Source organism: Arachis stenosperma, chromosome 7, assembly GCF_014773155.1.
Source record: "Arachis stenosperma cultivar V10309 chromosome 7, arast.V10309.gnm1.PFL2, whole genome shotgun sequence".
In the NCBI taxonomy this organism is placed as follows: Eukaryota; Viridiplantae; Streptophyta; class Magnoliopsida; order Fabales; family Fabaceae; genus Arachis; species Arachis stenosperma.
Window position 1 is genome coordinate 53,020,300 of NC_080383.1, and position 6,161 is coordinate 53,026,460.

General features: G+C 40.8%; 1 non-coding gene across 1 annotated transcript; it reads right to left on the bottom strand.

Annotated features, from left to right (window-relative positions):
* Positions 1-3,772: 3,772 nt before the first annotated feature.
* Positions 3,773-3,880, bottom strand: LOC130942431 (small nucleolar RNA R71). Its single transcript, XR_009071001.1, has one exon. It is a non-coding gene; the product is annotated as a small nucleolar RNA R71 (small nucleolar RNA).
* Positions 3,881-6,161: the final 2,281 nt, after the last annotated feature.

The following is a 6,161-nucleotide window of genomic DNA, read 5'->3' on the forward strand; positions in this document are numbered from 1 at the left end:
AAAAAGGTTCTACATAAAGAACACTAAAAAAGTCATTGGACAAATCACTAAAAGTCCGGATATCAAGCCGCAAGGACAACTTCGCCAAAGCAGAGGGTTGTCAACACAAACTTAAAGCAAGGCGTGATCCAGAAGGCAAGGGTAGAAAACCCACGCTACCACTCAAAAGAGGTTGGACTGTGAAGCACCAAACCTCTAGAAGATCTACAAAGATTGCAACGCAATAAAGAAACAAGCCAGACAGATGCTTGAGCACGACTTCCAAAGAGATCGAAGCTCTGAAAAGCATGATCTCATGGAAAGATCGAACTCAAGCAGGGTGATGAGCGGATAATTTGTACGCTTTTTGGCATTGTTTTTAGTATGTTTTTAGTAGATTTAGTTAGTTTTTAGTATACTTTTTATTAGTTTTTAGTTAAAATTCACTTTTCTGGACTTTACTATGTGTTTGTGTGTTTTTCTGTGATTTCAGGTATTTTCTGGCTGAAATTGAGGGACCTGAGCAAAATTCTGATTCAGAGACTGAAATGGACTGCAGATGCTATTGGATTCTGACCTCCCTGCACTTGAAGTGGATTTTCTGGAGCTACAGAAGCCCAATTGGCGCGCTCTCAACGGCGTTGGAAAGTAGACATTCTGGGCTTTCCAGCAATATATGATAGTCCATACTTTGCTCAAGATTTGATGGCCCAAACCGGCGTTCAAATTCACCTTCAGAATTCCCAGCGTTAAACGCCGGAACTGGCACCAAAGTGGGAGTTAAACGCTCAAACTGGCACAAAAGCTGGCGTTTAACTCCAAGAAGAGTCTCTACACGAATATGCTTCAATGCTCAGTCCAAGCACACACCAAGTGGGCCTGGAAGTGGATTTTTATGTCTTTTACTCATCTTTGTAATTCTTAAGCTACTAGTTCCCTATAAATAGGACCCTTTACTATTGTATTTTTGATCTTGAGATCTTTGAATCTTTTGATCACTGGGGGCTGGCCTCACAGCCATGCCTAGACCTTGTTCTTATGTATTTTCAATGGTGGAGTTTCTACACACCATAGATTAAGGTGTGGAGCTCTGCTGTACCTCGAGTATTAATGCAATTACTATTGTTCTTCTATTCAATTCAGCTTGTTCTTATTCCAAGATATTCATTCGTACCCAAGAACATGATGAATGTGACGATTATGTGACGCTCATCATCATTCTCACTTATGAACAAGTGACTGACAACCACTTCTGTTCTACAAGCAAACAAGGCTCTAATGTTTATCTCTTGGGTTCTTTAACCGAAATCTTCGTGGTATAAGCTAGAATTGATGGCGGCATTCAAGAGAATCCGGAAGGTCTAAACCTTGTCTGTGGTATTCTGAGTAGGATTCAATGATTGAATGACTGTGACGTGCTTCAAACTCGCGATTGTGGGGCGTTAGTGACAGACGCAAAAGAATCACTGGATTCTATTCCGACATGATCGAGAACCGACAGCTGGATAGCCGTGCCATGACAGGGTGCGTTGAACATTTCCACTGAGAGGATGGGAGGTAGCCACTGACAACGGTGAAACCCATGCATACAGCTTGCCATGGAAAGGAGTAAGAAGGATTGGATGAAGACAGTAGGAAAGCAGAGAGACGGAAGGGACAAAGCATCTTCATACGCTTATCTGAAGTTCTCACCAATGAAATACATAAGTATCTCTATCTTTATCTTTATGTTTTATTCATATATCATCCATAACCATTTGAGTTTGCCTGACTAAGATTTACAAGGTGACCATAGCTTGCTTCATACCAACAATCTCCGTGGGATCGACCCTTACTCGCGTAAGGTTTATTACTTGGATGACCCAGTGCACTTACTGGTTAGTTGTGCGAAGTTGTGTTTATGCCATGGTATTGAGCACCAAGTCTTTGGGGCCATTACTAGAGATTATTTGAGTTGTGAAAAGTAGTGATCACAACTTCGTGCACCAAGTTTTTGGCGCCGTTGCCGGGGATTGCTTCGAGTATGGACAACTGACGGTTCATCTTGTTGCTTAGATTAGGTATTTTTCAGAGTTCTTAAGAATGAATTCTAGTGTTTCAAGGTGATGATCTTATCATCACCAAAGCTGATTGATTCTCATCAATTTAGCTCTTGAATGCAATGTCCTGCTGAAGCTTGGCTATCCATGTCTAATTCCTTTAGACTGAAGCTTTAGACTAACATTGCATGATTCCTGGAATTCTCATTAAGAATTTTGATACCTTTATTTTCTTTTTCCACATAATTTTCGAAAAATCCAAAAAAATTACAAAATCATAAAAACCAAAAAAATATGTTATGTTTCTTACTGAGGCACTGGTCTCATTTTAAGTTTGATGTCTCATTTAAGTTTGGTGTCTTGCATGCATTGTTTATTTGATCTTGGTTCTATTTTCAAGTCAATAGTACAGGGAACTGAAGATTCAGTACATGCAGCAGAGGAATTATACAGAAAAAGTTGGGCGTTCAAAATGCCCAGTGAAGAAGGCAGACTGGCGTTTAAACGCCAGCCAGGGTGCCTGGCTGGGCGTTTAACGCCCAAAAGGGTAGTGCTTTGGGCGTTAAATGCTTAGGGCGTTAAATGCCAGAATGTGCACCATTCTGGGCGTTTAACGCCAGGATGGCACAAGAGGGAAGATTCTGTTTTTAATTCAAATTTTTTTCAAGTTTTCAAAGTTTTTCAAAATCAAATCTTTTTCAAATCAAATCTTTTCAATCAAATCTTTTCAAAATCAATTTCTTTCCTTTTTCAAAAATACTTGCTAACAATTAATGATTTGATCCAACATTTCAAGTATGTTGCCTTTTCTGTTGAGAAAGGTTTAATGTTTGAATCATATCTTTTCTTGTTAGGCAAGTCATTAATTTTTAAAATCAAATCTTTTTAATTTGTTTTTCAAATCATATTTTTTTTAATCACATCTTTTTCAAAAATAGTTTTCAATCATATCTTTTTGATTTCTAACTTCAAAATCTTTTTCAAAATGTTTTTAAAATCCCTCTAATTTATTTTCGAAAAACTCTTCCTCTCTTCTCACATCCTTCTATTTATGGAGTAACACTCCTCCTCAATGCACAATTCGAATTCTATCTCACTAAGTTCGAATTCTTCTACCTCTTCCTTCTATTTTTCTGTTCCTCTGACACCTCAAGGAATCTCTATACTGTGACATAGAGGATTCCATATTTTATTGTTCTCTTCTCTTTCATATGAGCAGGAGCAAAGACAAAAGCATTCTTGTTGAGGCTGACCCTGAATCTGAAAGGACCTTGAAGCGAAAGCTAAGAGAAGCTAAGCCACAACTCTCTGTAGAGAACCTAACAGAAATCTTCAAAGAAGAAGAACCCATGGCAGCTGAAAATAACAACAATGCCAACAATGCAAGGAAGGTGCTTGGTGACTTTACTGCACCTACTCCCGACTTCTATGGGAGAAGCATCTCTATCCCTGCCATTGGAGCAAACAACTTTGAGCTTAAGCCTCAATTAGTTTCTCTAATGCAATAGAATTGCAAGTTCCATGGACTTCCATTGGAAGATCCTCATCAGTTTTTGGCTGAGTTCTTGCAAATCTGTGACACTATCAAGACTAATGGGGTTGACCCTGATGTCTACAGACTTATGCTATTCCCTTTCGCTGTAAGAGACAGAGCTAGAATTTGGTTGGACTTACAACCTAAAGACAGCCTGAACTCTTGGGAAAAGCTAGTCAATGCCTTCTTGGCAAAGTTCTTTCCACCTCAAAAATTGAGTAAGCTTAGAGTGGAAGTCCAAACCTTCAGACAGAAGGAAGGAGAATCCCTCTATGAAGCCTGGGAAAGATACAAACAATTGATCAGAAAATGTCCTTCTGACATGCTTTCTGAATGGAGCATCATAGGTATTTTCTATGATGGTCTGTCTGAACTGTCCAAGATGTCTTTGGATAGCTCTGCTGGAGGATCTCTTCATCTGAAGAAGACGCCTACAGAAGCTCAAGAACTAATTGAAATGGTTGCAAATAACCAATTCATGTACACTTCTGAAAGGAATCCTGTGAACAATGGGACAAATCAGAAGAAAGGAGTTCTTGAGATTGATACTCTGAATGCCATATTGGCTCAGAACAAAATATTGACCCAACAAGTCAATTTGATTTCTCAAAGTCTGGCTGGAATGCAAAATGCACCAGGCAGTACTAAGGATGCTTCATCTGAAGAAGAAGCTTATGATCCTGAGAACCCTTCAATGGAAGAGGTGAATTACATGGGAGAACCCTATGGAAACACCTATAATTCTTCATGGAGAAATCATCCAAATCTCTCATGGAAGGATCAACAGAGACCTCAACAAGGTTTCAACAACAATAAGGGTGGAAGAAACAGGTTTAGCAATGGCAAGCCTTTTCCATCATCTTCTCAGCAACAGACAGAGAATTCTAAGCAGAACTACTCTGACTTAGCAACCATGGTCTCTGATCTAATCAAAACCACTCAAAGTTTCATGACTGAAACAAGGTCCTCCATTAGAAACTTGGAGGCACAAGTGGGTCAGCTGAGCAAGAAAATTACTGAACTCCCTCCTAGTACTCTTCCAAGCAATACAGAAGAAAATCCAAAAGGAGAGTGCAAGGCCATCAACATGGCCGAATTTGGAGAGGAGGAAGAGGCAGTGAACGCCACTGAGGAAGACCTCAATGGACGTCCACTGGCCTCCAATGAGTTCCCCAATGAGGAACCATGGGAATCTGAGGCTCACAATGAGACCATAGAGATTCCATTAGATTTACTTCTGCCATTCATGAGCTTTGATGAGTATTCTTCCTCTGAAGAGGATGAGTATGTCACTGAAGAGCAAGTTGCTAAATACCTTGGGGCAATCATGAAGCTAAATGACAAGTTATTTGGTAAAGAGACTTGGGAGGATGAACCCCCTTTGCTCACCAAAGAACTGGATGACTTGTCTAGGCAGAAATTACCTCAAAAGAGACAAGATCCTGGGAAGTTTTCAATACCTTGTACTATAGGCACCATGACCTTCAAGAAGGCTCTGTGTGACTTAGGGTCAAGTGTAAACCTCATGCCTCTCTCTGTAATGGAGAAGCTAGGGATCTTTGAGGTACAAGCTGCAAGAATCTCACTAGAGATGGCAGACAACTCAAGAAAACAAGCTCATGGACTTGTAGAGGATGTTTTGGTGAAAGTTAAAAACCAATACATCCCTGCTGATTTCATAGTCCTTGAGACTGGGAAGTGCATGGATGAATCCATCATCCTTGGCAGACCCTTCCTAGCCACAGCAAAGGCTGTGATTGATGTGGACAGAGGAGAATTGATCATTCAAGTGATTGAAGAATCCTTTGTGTTTAAGGCTCAAGGATATCCCTCTGTCACCATGGAGAGGAAGCATGAAGAGCTTCTCTCAAAACAGAGTCAAACAGAGCCCCCACAGTCAAACTCTAAGTTTGGTGTTGGGAGGCCACAACCAAATTCTAAGTTTGGTGTTGAACCCCCACATTCAAACTCTAAGTTTGGTGTTGGGAGGTTCCAACATTGCTCTGAGTATCTGTGAGGCTCCATGAGAGCCATCTGTCAAGCTACTGACATTAAAGAAGCGCTTGTTAGGAGGCAACCCAATGTTATATTTTATCTATTTTCCTTTGTTATTTTATGTTTTTTATAGGTTGATGATCATGAGAAGTCACAAAATCAATTGAAAAAGCAAAAACGGAAAGAAAAACAGAAAGAAAAATAGCACACCCTGGAGGAGAACTTACTGGCGTTTAAACGCCAGTGAGGCTAGCAGATGGGCGTTTAATGCCCAGTCTGGCACCATTCTGGGCGTTTAACGCCAGAAAGGGGCACCAGACTGGCGTTAAACGCCAGAAAAGGGCAAGCACCTGGCGTTAAACGCCAGAAATGGGCACCAGCTCGGCGTTTAACGCCAGAATTGGCAAAGGGTGCATTTTTTGCACGCCACTTGGTGCAGGGATGACTTTTCCTTGACACCTCAGGATCTGTGGACCCCACAGGATCCCCACCACCCTCTCTCTTCTTCACCCATTCACCAATCACCTCAACACCTCTTCCCCAAAAACCCTTCACCTATCAAATCCCATCTTTCTCTTCACCACTCACATCAATCCTTCATAAAACCCCACCTA